This window comes from Sceloporus occidentalis, unplaced genomic scaffold, assembly GCF_023333645.1.
Source record: "Sceloporus occidentalis isolate IW3139 unplaced genomic scaffold, rSceOcc1.0.p SCAF_39, whole genome shotgun sequence".
Taxonomy (NCBI): domain Eukaryota; kingdom Metazoa; phylum Chordata; class Lepidosauria; order Squamata; family Phrynosomatidae; genus Sceloporus; species Sceloporus occidentalis.
The window spans coordinates 3,439,827-3,452,731 of NW_028317019.1; the positions used below are offsets into that span (position 1 = coordinate 3,439,827).

The window sequence follows — 12,905 nt, forward strand, 5'->3', positions numbered from 1 at the left end:
CTCTGCAATGGTTCCCACGGCGTCTATTCTCATAATAACCCCCCAAGTACCTGGGACCCAAGGAATCCTCCTAGTAGGGGGCAGGGAACGAAAGAGGGAGAGAAGACCTGGCAGGCCCCCTGCCTTTCTTTGGGAGAAGAGGGGTTTCCTTCCTTCTTATAACCCCCCAAAGGCCCCCCAGAAGACCCTCCAGCCATTCCTCTGAATGAACAAGGGCTCTCCCCACTTTCCTCCCTCCTCAGAACAGACTGTGAGGAAAGCCATGGCTTCAGGGGCTGAGACTGTGCATACATAGATGCCCCCAAAGGCCCCTCCTCAGCATTCGCAGGGATTGCCAGGGCCTAGCTGCTGCTGCTTATTCTGCTGGCGGCCTTTGCAGGAAAGGAAGGTATGCGCCAGGGGTTCAGCAGCCTCCCCTTCCTTCCCTCATTTCTTCCTTTGAGGAGATCGCAATGGAGGCCAAGGTGCAGAGCTGGACTCAGGAGGGAAAGACAGGAAAGGAAGGCTCTAGTTTTGAAATATAGCTGTCTTTGTGCATTCTGTGTGTGTGTGTGTTTGCCTCTGCTTTTCTTATGGCTGGAAATGGAGCTGAGGACTGAGGAGAGAAGAAAGGGTCAGTTTGGGCAAATTCAGAACTTCTGTGCATCAAAGAGTCCACTGTGTTGAAACAGCAAAGAACTTTATTGAGAACACACAGAAATCCAGTGTTTAAGCCAGAACTGCCCACTCCAATCCAAACAATACATTAAAACCCCAAACGTTCAACATCACCCTCTTCCAAACCTAGCCTCACCCCCAATTCCCACAGTCTATGCCCCACAGGTAACAAGGCCCGCTTGGCCATTCCCAGAAACTTGCCCTTTCGGTTAATACCCCAAAATTTTCTTCAGACAACATCTCACACTTTGCAAAAGATATCATTCCCATAACTATTCTATCCAGCTGCAACAAATCCCACCCCTCATCTACCTAACCTATACCACAATCCACAATCCACGACAAATATACAACCCAAAGCAATTACCTATACTATTAGCAATTAAAACCTAAACTTAATAAAATATGACTTTTAAACATAAACAGACATATGGACAGACAAAGCTAATAAAATCATAAGGGCCTTTTCTTATTACACCAGGATTAAAAATATATTCTTTGTACTCCTTCTTGACAAATATAATGTTAGTTCATTACTGGGATTGCTGTAGATTCTCCCCTGTGTGGCCTCTCTCATGTTTCACTTAGGCTTAACTTCCAAGAAAAACATTTCTCACAATGCTGGCATTTGTATGGCTTCTCTCCTGTGTGGATTCTCAGATGTTTCACTAAGTCTCCCTTCAAAGAAAAACAGTTGCCACAATGCTGGCATTTGTATGGCTTCTCTCCTGTGTGGACTCTCTTATGTGTCACTAGGCTTAACTTCCAAGAAAAACATTTCTCACAGTGCTGGCATTTGTATGGCTTCTCTCCTGTGTGGACTCTCTGATGTCTCACTAGGTGTGACTTCCAAGAAAAACATTTCCCACAATGCTGGCATTTGTATGGCTTCCTTCTTGTGTGGACTCTCTGATGCTTGACAAGGACTGACTTGTAGGCAATTTTTTCCCCACAATGCTGACATTTATGTGACTTGTTTCTTGTGTGGACTCCCTCATGACTGACATATTCTTCTGTAAACAAGGACAATGACAGACAAGACTGAATCTCAGCATTAAGAGAGGAAGGTATTACCCCAAGATTTAGCCGTACGTTCACCCCTCCCTATTTCAGGTTAAATTAATAAAGTTGGTGTGAGTGACATGAGCATGACACTGTTCTGGATGCCACCAAACCCATATAATGATTGTATCCTTACTCCTAGGAGCTAGCAAAGAAGAGATTGTAGGGGAACTGCCATGAGGAAATCAGTGGAAGCAGATAGTCAGACAGTTGAAAAATATTCCAATAAATATACGTAAAACTATTTTAATAGAAAAGTGGCATCATTTCCTGTGAGACTGCCATAGAGTCTTGAGTCAGAGCACTTGGCATGATGCAAGCTACCTGCAGAGGATGCTTCATGCTGTGTGGCACCAGGAGATGACTCACAACCAATACAATATACAGCTAAAAAAGCCAATGTCATTCTAGGTTGCATCAATAGGAGTAAAGTTTCTAGATCAAGGGATGTAATAGTTCTACTCTATTTTGCTTTGGTCAGAATAATCCTGTGTCCAGTTCAGGGCCCCACAATTTAAAAAGGATGTTGTCAAGTTGGAACATGCCCAGAGGAAGGCAGCCAAAGTGGTGAAGTATCTTGAAACTATCAAGCCCTTTGAGGAGCGACAGTAAGAGCTCTTTGACAGTGCAACTCTCTTAGTTTCGTGGAGTCCTCTTCCTTGGAGGTCTTTAAACAGAGGCTGGATGGTGTTTGGAAATGTATTCCTGCATGGCAGAAGGGGGTTGAACTGGATGGACCTTGTGGTCTATTCTAACTGTATGATTCTATAATTCTAGTGGAATCATAGCACCATGATAATTTAGTACAAAAGGGACCTCAGTCTTCATAGAAAATACAATGGATTCCGGTTCCTTACCAACAGAGGCCACATTCTCATAATTCTCCATCATCACATAACTGTACATCAGTCTCTGCTTCTTTGTCAACAGTTTCCATTCCTCCTCAGTGAAATATACTGCCACATCCGCAAAGGTCACCTGCAACAGAAAACAGCCCTCATCCAGAGAGTGACTAAGCAAAAGGGGAGGAAAGCCCATGGTGCATCCAAATATTTCATCACTTCAGAATTCAGTCCAGGAAATAAACTTTAAGCTATGTTAGCAAGCAAAAACCTGCTGCCTTTAAATCCAGTTTGTCTCAAATCCTTTCAATATAATATACTTAGGGAGCTGGACATGTTTAGCCTGGAGAAGACAAGGTTAAGGGGTGATATGATAGCCCTGTTTAAATATATGAAGGGATGTCATATTGAGGAGGGAGCAAGGTTGTTTTCTGCTTCTCCAGAAAACAGGATCTGGAACAATGGATGCAAGCTCCAGGAAAAGAGATTCCACCTGAACATTAGGAGGAACGTCCTGACAGTAAGGGCTGTTTGACAGTGGAACACACTCCTTCCTCAGAATGCAGTGGTGTCTCCTTCCTTGGACGTCTTTAAGATGAGGCTGGATGGTCATCTGTCAGGGATGCTTTGATTGAGAGTTCCTGCATGGCAGGGGGTCGGACTGGATGGCCCTTGTGGTATCTTCCAACTCTATGATTCTAATATCATAAACAATATAATTTAGGCCATGGCTGGCATATTGAGGATGTATTACGATACTCACTATCCCAACACAAACAGAACATTTAGCCACCAAAGAGTTATAGTGCATTTAGAAATTTCTTGCAACATTTCAGAGGCAAACGTCATTTTTTAATCACAGTTTTGGGGAGCATGCTGGGATTGAGGGCCCATGGGGCTACCCCATATTTAGATCCAGAGATGTTCCCCCATATCCTCCAACATTTCACTGATGGGAAAAGGAAGACACATGTGGACAAGCAATCCAGAAGGCAGTGAAGATGGCCAAAGTTGTTTATGAGGAAGGTGACACAAATGGGGAAGGGCACAGCAGTTTGCCTTTGCTTCAGCCTCCTGGGAAGGGCAATATCCTGCCTCCGTCTTTCCTCTCTTCTCCCCACTTTTGAGTTGATGGGGTGCAAACTGAATGGCACTCAGGAACTGAAGTGAGCTGAGAAGGGGGAAAGTGGGGGGAGGAGAGAGCAACCGGGACATTTTAAAATCCCCTGACAGAGGGTTAACCAGGACTGTCTCTGCTAAATTGGGAGCATATGTTCTCCATTTGCTTTCATGAACTGGCCCAGCAGTGACACAGATGAAATTAATAGTCAACAACGTCAACTCACCAAAGAATTCTTGTACCTCCGCAGCCTCTTTCTTTTGGAGCCAAACTCCCTCCGCTTGGCCTCTGTGTTGGCCATCAGGTGGGCAGGGGTCCTGGTGGTCTTGCACTTGGTCACTTCCAGCAAGAGAGGCCCCAAAGCAGCATAGAAGGAAACAAGAGATGAAGTTCCTGAGAAAAGGGACCAAGGTTAGGATTGAGTTGGCAAGAAACCCTGCAGCACTCAAAGACACAGAGAACAGCATCCTCCTGGTGAGATACGCAGGTGACATATGTCTCCTTTGGGCTAATGCAGAGGTGGGCATCCCCTTCCTTCCTCTGCACCAAACAAAGCACCCTGGACCTAGCATAGGTGCACTGCAGCTTCCCTACACAACAGATACTCCATGCCTTCTTAGAGTGGTGAAGGATGAGGAGATGGGGAATTGGAGAGGACCCTGGTTATGTCCCCGAAGCTAGATGTGAACTGAGTGCATCATAAATAAATCGTCTGCTGAAACGTCCAGAGCTCCCCAGTGCTTACCCCCAGCACCATCCCCTTTCCAAAGAAGGATGCATCCGCACTATAGAAATAAGGCACGTTGACACCGCTTTAACCGCTCAGTGCTATGGAATCTTGGGATTTTACCTTTGGGACACTTAGCCTTATCTGCCAGAGAGCTCTGGTGCCACAACGAACTCCAAATCCCAGGATTCCACAGGATGGAGCCAGTAGAGTTAAAGTGGTTTCGAACCAGATTATTACTCTAGAGCAGATACAGCCTAAATTGGTTGTAAAAGGATAGAAGCACCCAAGTCTTGTTTTTACTCTCCAAATAATGGTTTTCCTTTAAAAAAATAAGTAGTTTGTTTTAGTCTGTAATCCTTATTTTTGTTGTTCTTGTTTGTTTCTATTTTTATTTGGTCATTTGAGATGGCTTCCTTCTTGAGTGAAAATATGAACTGGGGAGACTTTTAAAACCTCCCAAAGGAGCTACTTTTGACCTCTTTTGGGGGACTAGCCTCCTCTTAGAAGCCAAAGCCCAATGTTTATGAATAATAATAAGGCTTGTATTAAAACTATCCTCCCCATTTCTGATCCCTTTTAAAACCCATGTTCCCCAGAAGGAGCAGAGCAGTGTAATATAAAAACCCTCTCAGAAAAGAGACACAAAAGACACACAAAGAGACACACTTCCTTCCTTTTGGCCCAAGGAGCCTGGCCTCCTTCTCTCTCTGGAGCCTCAGGAGAGAAAGAGAGGCCTCTGTTCAACTGAGGCCTCAGAGAAAGTTCTGGAACAGCATTCCCAACAGTCACAAGCAGCACAAAATGGCTGCCAGAACACAAAACGGCCGCCTCTGCATCAGCGCTTGGCAGTTGGCAGTTTGAGGCCTTCAGGGACCCCAAAATGGAGGATGAAAGGGCCCCAAAGTCGGAAGGGACCCCAAATAGGATTTCCAGACCTTATCAACAGCTAAAATCTTTGCTGATACTATAATACAGAGACTCACTGAGATACTAGAACATAGCCACATAGCCTAAAAAAAACCCACAAAAAACTGTAACTGAGATACTGTTTATAAATATTTTTATGTCTTTATAAATAAATAAAATGTAATAATAACAATAATAATAATAATAAGAAGAAGAAGAAGTTACAACCAGGAGCTAGTTCTCCCTGTTGGTTTCCCCCAGGAGCCCCCTTCTCCTTCTTCCCCTGAAGAATACTCATCAGAGGCCTCTCTGCTCCTCCTCCTCTTCAGGCCCTTCCTCTGTGCCTTCCTCCTCCTCCTAGGACTGCATTCCTGGCCCCACTTTCTTGGAGTTAAGTCCCAGTGATTTCTGGTTCAAAACACACTGCAGGAATGATGATGAAGATGATGATGATGATGATGAGTCTCTTCCTTCAAAAGCACAAAGCCTTGTGGAAGCTCAAAGGCTAACAGAGGTCCAAATCACACGGCAGAAATAACCCTCTTTCAGACAGCTTTAACTGCCTTTGCTCAGTGCTAGGGATTCCTGGGAATTGGAACTTATTCTGGCACCTCAGCTCTCTGACAGAGAAGGCTAAATGTCTCACAAAACTACAGTTCCCAGAATTCCCTAGCATTGAGCCAGGGCAGTTAAAGCAGTCTCAAACTGGACTATTTATGCAGTGCATTTTGGATCTCTGTTGGTCTTTGAGTTTTCACAAGGCTCTGTGGTTTTGGGAACAAGAAACTAATTATCATAATTGTTGTTGATGTTGATAATAATAATAATATCCCATCCCCCCTCATAAAGGGACACAACTGAAATTACAAGTTTAAGAAAATTGAATTATAACATACAAAAGTATACATTAAAATAGAAGTAAAAAGAATTAAACTAATTCAGCTCCCCCTCTGGAAAGTGGGAGAGACCTGGAAGGGACATGAAATGGGAAGAGAGGAAAAGGGGGGAGATGCTGAGGGGGGGGGGGTCTCTCATGTCCTGGAGTTTGCACCCATTGCTCCGTCTCCCGGTCTCCTCCGCTGGGAAGGAGAGCATGGAATTCTGGGAAAGGCTGGCAGTTGGCTTGGAGCCTGAATAGGGTTCTAGAAGGCTGGTGGCTTTGACTGTTGGCTGATTAGGAAGAAGGGTTCATCTGGATTTCCCTGACAGTGAAGGAAAGATGGGTGCCTCAATGAGGAGCTCCCAAATTTGGTTCCTATGTGATAATAATGAATGAGTGAAAGGCCCCCAGGTTGGAGTCAATGATGGGGGGCTGGAGGGTCTTCTGTAGGGAGGCAGCCTTGGGGGCTGGAAGCAAAGAAGCCTCCTCCTTCTCCTCCTCCCTCTGAAAAAGGCCTCAAGGCTCTTCCGGCTGTCAGGCCTCCTCTCCTCTCTTGGGAGCTTCTGTGGGGCCATGATATTTTGGAGGGGAATCCCAAAGGGAGTCTGTGACCAAGGAACTTCAGAGTATGATCAAGATTGCAAGGTTCTTCCTGAGGAAGGAGAGGCAAACTAGGAGAGGCTGCAGCTGTTTGCTTTTGCTTGAGCCTCTGGGAAGGGCCCCGCTTCTCCTTTCTCCTCAGCTGTCTTCTTGGAGGGTAGACTGCATTTACGCTTTGGACTCAGTTTGCAGCAATGGCAATAAGCTGAAGAGAAGGGAGAAATGGCAGGAGGAGAAAGAAGAAACCAGGAAATTTGAAAAGCAGCTGAGAAGGTGGAAAGGCAGAGGATGAATCAGGGGGAATGTCCATGCCAAACTGGGAGAGTTGGAGGGCATGCAGAAGGAGCTGGGCCTGGAAATGGAGGAGGAGAAGGGGGCTTGCAAAATGACCTCCATGGATGAGAAAGTTGGGCCTAGTCCATGAAATGTAATGGCCCAGTGAAATGGTGTCCATAATATAGGAGCCAGTGTGGCATAGTGGTTTGAGCATAGCTGAACTATGTCTCTGGAGATCAGATTTGGAATCCCAGCTCCGTCATGGAAAACCATTGGGTGACCTTGGGCAAGTCACACTCTCTCAGCCTCAGGGAAAGGCAATAGGAAAGCTATTCTGAAGATATTTGCCAAGGAAACCCTGTGATAGGTCTGCCTTAGGGTCACCATAAATTCAAAACGACTTGGAGACACACAATAACAACAACAACAAAAGCAACGTCTATTATATAAAATGGCAAAACCAAGAATTGCTTTTGGAATGTACATTATTTTTCTATATTTTCAAGCCTTGAATGGTTCAATCCACAGGTAAAGAAATCTGTAGATACAGACGGCTATCGTCATCATCATCATCATCATCATCATGAAAAAGTAGAGGGTCTTCTTTATCAAATTTGTACCAGGAGGGCGACTAAAATGGTGAAGCGTCTGGAAACCAAGACCTTTGGCTTAACAAGGCTACAGGCCTCTTCCCCCACAAAAAGCTCTAATGCACCCCTGAAAGGAGCTCCTCCCTCTCACTTCTTCTTTTTGTGGAGAACCCCTTCTCCTCCCCCCCCCCCAATGCCCCTCTCTCTTCTCCTCACAACCACAATCACAACAACAACCCTGTGAGGTTATTCTGCCAGGCAATAGAGACCAGTCCCTCCATGGTCTCCTTCTGAGTCAGAGGAAGGGGATGGAGGGAAGGCCTTGGCAGCCATTGCTTTGTGTGTGTGTGAGGGGGGGAGGCAATTGCCTTCATGCCATAGACCAATACCTCCCCCAAAAGAGAGTATTCTTTGAAGCCTTTATTCCTTCCCCCCATGGCCACCTTTCCCTCCTCCTTCTAGGCCTGCCCCCCACAGTCACCTTTCCTCTCCTGGCAATGGGAAATGGGGCCTCTAAGACTTTTCCTGTCCCCCTCTGAGAAGCAGCTCCCCTACACAACAGATACTCCATGCCTTCTTAGAGTGGTGGGGGATTAGGGGATGGGGAATTGGAGAGGACCCTGGTTATGTCCCTATAGCTGGATATGAAATGAGTGCATCATAAATGAATAAATAAACAAATAATCTGCAGAAACCTCCAGACGTCCCCAATGCTTTTCCTCATCATCGGCCCATTTCCCAAGAAGGTGTCATCCACACAACAGAAATAAGGCACTTTGACACCACTTTAACCGCTCAGTGCTATGGAATCCTGGGATTTTCCCTTTGGACACTTAGCCTTCTCTGCCAGAGAGCTCTCATGCCACAACAAACTACAAATCCCAGGATTCTATAGGATGGAGTCAGAAGAGTTAACACACTTTAGAACTGGATTATTTCTGTAGTGCAGATACAGCCTGAGTCGGTTGTAAAAGGATAGAAGCACCAAAGTTGATTTTTTATCCTGTTAAAAATGGTTTTGCTTTTTAAAAATATAAGCAGTTTGTTTTTCTGTCTAATCCTTATTCTTGTTTTTCTTGTTTGTTTCTCTTTTTGTTTGTTTCATTCTTGGTAATATGAGTTATTCAGGTCTGTCTCCTTCCTTCTTGTCTGAAAATCTATTAATTAGGAAACTGGGGACACTTTTAAAACCTCCCAAAGGAGCCACTTTTGGCCTTTTTGGGGGGACTAGCCTCCTCTTAGAAGCCAAAGCCCAGTGTTTGTGAAGGAGAAGAATAAGGCTTATATTAAAACTATCCTCCCCATTTCTGATCCCTTTTAAAACCCAGAAGGAGCAGAGAAAAGAGACACAAAAGACACACAAAGAGACACACTTCCTTCCTTTTGGCCCAAGGAGCCTGGCCTCCTTCGGACTCTGGAGCCTCAGGAGAGAAAGAGAGGCCTCTGTTCAACTGAGGCCTCAGAGAAGGTTCTGGAACAAAATGGCCACTGGAACACAAAATGGATGCCAGAACACAAAATAGCCAGGGATGGTGGGAGGGAAGGGGATTCAAGCCAATCAGGGCCAGGGATTGTGGGAGGGACAGGGGTTCCAGACAATCAGGGCCAGGGATTGTGGGAGGGACTGGGATTCCAGCCAATCAGGGCCAGGGATTGTGGGAGGGACAGGGGTTCCAGACAATCAGGGCCAGGGATTGTGGGAGGGACTGGGATTCCAGCCAATCAGGGCCAGGGATGGTGGGAGGGACAGGGGTTCCAGCCAATCAGGGCCAGGGATTGTGGGAGGGATGGGGATTCCAGCCAATCAGGGCCAGGGATGGTGGGAGGGACAGGGGTTCCAGCCAATCAGGGCCAGGGATTGTGGGAGGGATGGGGATTCCAGCCAATCAGGGCCAGGGATAGTGGGAGGGATGGGGATTCTAGCCAATCAGGGCCAGGGATGGTGGGAAGGACAGGGATTCCAGCCAATGGCAGTCCCTCAGAGTGTCCTCATGTTTAAAATTAATATTTCTCCCCCCATATTTTCCCCTGAAAGACAGAGACATACTCCATTTGATTGCTCTGTCTTTCTAATTCAACCCACTTTATATCATGGTTCTATTCTGCCTCTATCATTCTTAGCCATTGAACCGCCTCAAAATATCATTCCAGTAATGGAGCTCCCCATCCTCCATTACTTTGATCCTCATATAATAATGCCTTAGATAACCTGGCTTTTTTGTTCCCTGATATCCATTTTAATATTGACCTTTCCCTTTTCTTTAAAACTTTACTAGGAATTATTTCTGGGATCATTTGAAATAAATATAAAATCTTTCGTAGTACCACCGTTTTAAACATTCTGATTTTTGTTCACATTTTCCCATTTTTACTTGTCCATTTAGAAATCTGATTATTAATTTCCCCCTTAATTGATTATAATTACCTTGTACAATATTATCTAACTTAATTGGTAAATTTACACCTAAATATCTCACATTTTTAATCCCCAATTTCAATCCTTTTGAGTTTCTTTTTGTTCCGGCCAATTCGTATTCATAAACATTATCTCTGATTTATCCATATTAAATATTAATTAATATTAATTAATATTAATTAATATTAAGCCCAGAAATGTTTTCAAACGTCTGAAATGTTTCCAATAACTTGATTACAGCTTCATTCGGTTTCTGTGTCATTATCAGAGGATCATCATCTGCAAATGAATCCAACTTCATCTCTTCTTTATCTATTTCATGTCCCTTTATCTCTTCTGATCCCGAATCATATTTGCAAACGCTTCCATTGCTAATATAAGTAATAAAGGGGAAAGAGGGCAACCTTGCCTTACTCCACTTTCATTTTAGATTTTCTTGCTTTCTCTCCATTTATCATGATTTGTGCTTCTGTATCATTATATATTTCTTTGATGGTTTCACTAAACCTTTCCCATAATCCAAAATCCCTACAGATTTTGTATAGATATTCATGATTTATTGAATCAAATGCTTTGTAAACGTCTAGTTTCATCAAAGCTAATTTATTTTTGTATTGTTTGGCATGATGTAGTATATTAAATATATTCCTTATCGGTTCATAAATAGATCTGCCTTCCTCAAATCCATATTGTTCTTCTTTAATTAAAGTAGGTAAATATTCTTTTTAATCTCTTGGCTAGGATTTTCATTAAAATTTTATAATTTTGATTGCTTAATGTGATCGGATGATAAGATTCAGAATTGGCTGGATCTTTATTGGGTTTAAATATTAATATAATTACATATAGTTTCCATGTTTCTGGGATTATTTTATTATCAAATATTTCATTGTAAATTTTAGTCAAATGCTCACTCAGTTCATTCTTAAAGGTTTTATAAAATATGGATGTGAATCCATCTGGGCCAGGAGATCTAATTCCTTTTAAATCTTGTATTACTCTTTCTACCTCTTGTTTAGTTATTGGGGAATTAATATGATTACTCTGTATTTCCGTTCTGTCAAGTCTTTCGCTTTTGATCCTTTGTTGGGCCGCAACTTGTGCAGCCCTGCTTTAATAGAGTGCATGTTTATCAAATTTGCAGATGACACCAAACTAGGAGGAGTAGCTAATACCCCAGAGGACAGGATCAACATTCACAAACTTGGACTATGTCCAGAGGAGAGCAACCACAATGGCGAGACTTAGGGAGCTGGGGCTGTTTAGCCTGGAGAAAAGAAGGTTAAGAGGTGATATGAAAGCCCTGTTTAAATATTTGAAGGGATGTCATACTGAGAAGGCAGCTAGCTTGTTTTCTGCTGCTCCAGAGAAGAGAACCCAGAACAATGGATGCAAGCTCCAGGAAAAGAGATTCCAGCTCAACATTAGGAGGAACTTCTTGACAGAAAGGGCTTTTTGACAGTGGAACACACTCCCTCAACGGAGAATGAGGGAGTCTCCTTCTTTGGAGGCCTTTAAACAGAGTCTGGATGGCCATCTGTCAGATATGCTTTGATTGAGATTTTCTTCATGGCAGAAGGGGGTTGGACTGGATGGCTTTGAGATCACAATGTGACAATCTCAATGCTTCAGGTAAGGATCTCAATGGGCCAGTCTCAATCCTTCAGGCAAGGAGCATCAGTCTAAACTCATAATAGTCCCGTCACAATCTTTCAGGAAAGGTGCCTCAGGCTGAGATCACAATGGTACAACCTCAATGCTTGAGACAAGGATCATAACCCTTTGGTCGCTATGGGCCAGGCTCAATCCTTCAGATAAGGAACACCTGCCTGAAGTCAATAAGCCCATCTTAATCCTTCAGGGAAGGAACATCAGCCCAAAGTCACAATGAGTTAGTGTCAGTCCTTCAGAAAAGGAGCATCAGTCTGAGATAGCAATGGGCCAGTCTCATGTGTTCAGGTAAGGAAGGAGCAGCCTGAAGTCACAACCTCTCAGGCAACAAGAATCAGCCTGAGGTCACAATGAGCCATCCCCAGTCTTTCAGGAAAGAAGCATCAGCCTGAAGTCACAATGGGATAGTCTAAATCCTTCAACCCAGGAGCATCAGCTTGAATGCACAGTCTCAATGCTTCAGGCAAGGAGCATTAGCCTGAGATCACAATGGGACAGTCTCAATCCTTCAGGAAAGAACATCTTCCTGAACTAACAATAGTTTGGTCTCAATCAATCAGTAAAGGAGCATCAGCCTGAGGTCACAATATGATAGTCTCTATTGTTCAGGCAAGGAGCATCAGACTTAAGTCACACTGCGCCAGTCTCAATCTCTCAGGCAATGAGCGTCAGCTTGAGGTCATAATGGGTCAGTATCAATCCTCCAGGTATGAAGCACCAGTCTCAAATGACAATAGTCCCATCTCATTCCTGCAGGTAAGAGGCACCAACCTTAAGTCACAATAGTCCCGTCTCCATCTTTCAGGCAACAGCATCAGACTGAAGTCACAGTGGGCCAGTCTCAATGCTTCAGGAAAGAAGCATCTTTCCGAAGTCACAATAGTCCTGTCTCAATCCTTCATGCAAGGAGCATCAGCCTGAGATCACAATTTGGACAGTCTCAATGCTTCGGGAAAGAGCACCAGCCTGAAGTCATAATAGTCTCATCTAAGTCTTTCAGGCAAGGAACCTCAGGGTGAGATCACAATAATCCCGTCTCAATGCTTCAGGCAAGGAGCATCAGACTGAGGTCACAATGGACAGTCTCTATCTCTCAGGCAAAGGGCATCAGCCTGAAGTTGCAATGTGAGATCTGGAGTCAGTCCTGTGCTCAAA

The 12,905-nt window shown here is 44.2% G+C and overlaps 1 long non-coding RNA gene across 1 annotated transcript; it reads right to left on the reverse strand.

Annotated features, from left to right (window-relative positions):
* Positions 1-1,248: 1,248 nt before the first annotated feature.
* Positions 1,249-4,573, reverse strand: LOC149290425 (uncharacterized). Its single transcript, XR_016277227.1, has 3 exons — positions 3,908-4,573; positions 2,577-3,259; positions 1,249-1,670 (listed from the first exon to the last, which is right to left on the reverse strand). It is a non-coding gene; the product is annotated as an uncharacterized LOC149290425 (long non-coding RNA).
* Positions 4,574-12,905: the final 8,332 nt, after the last annotated feature.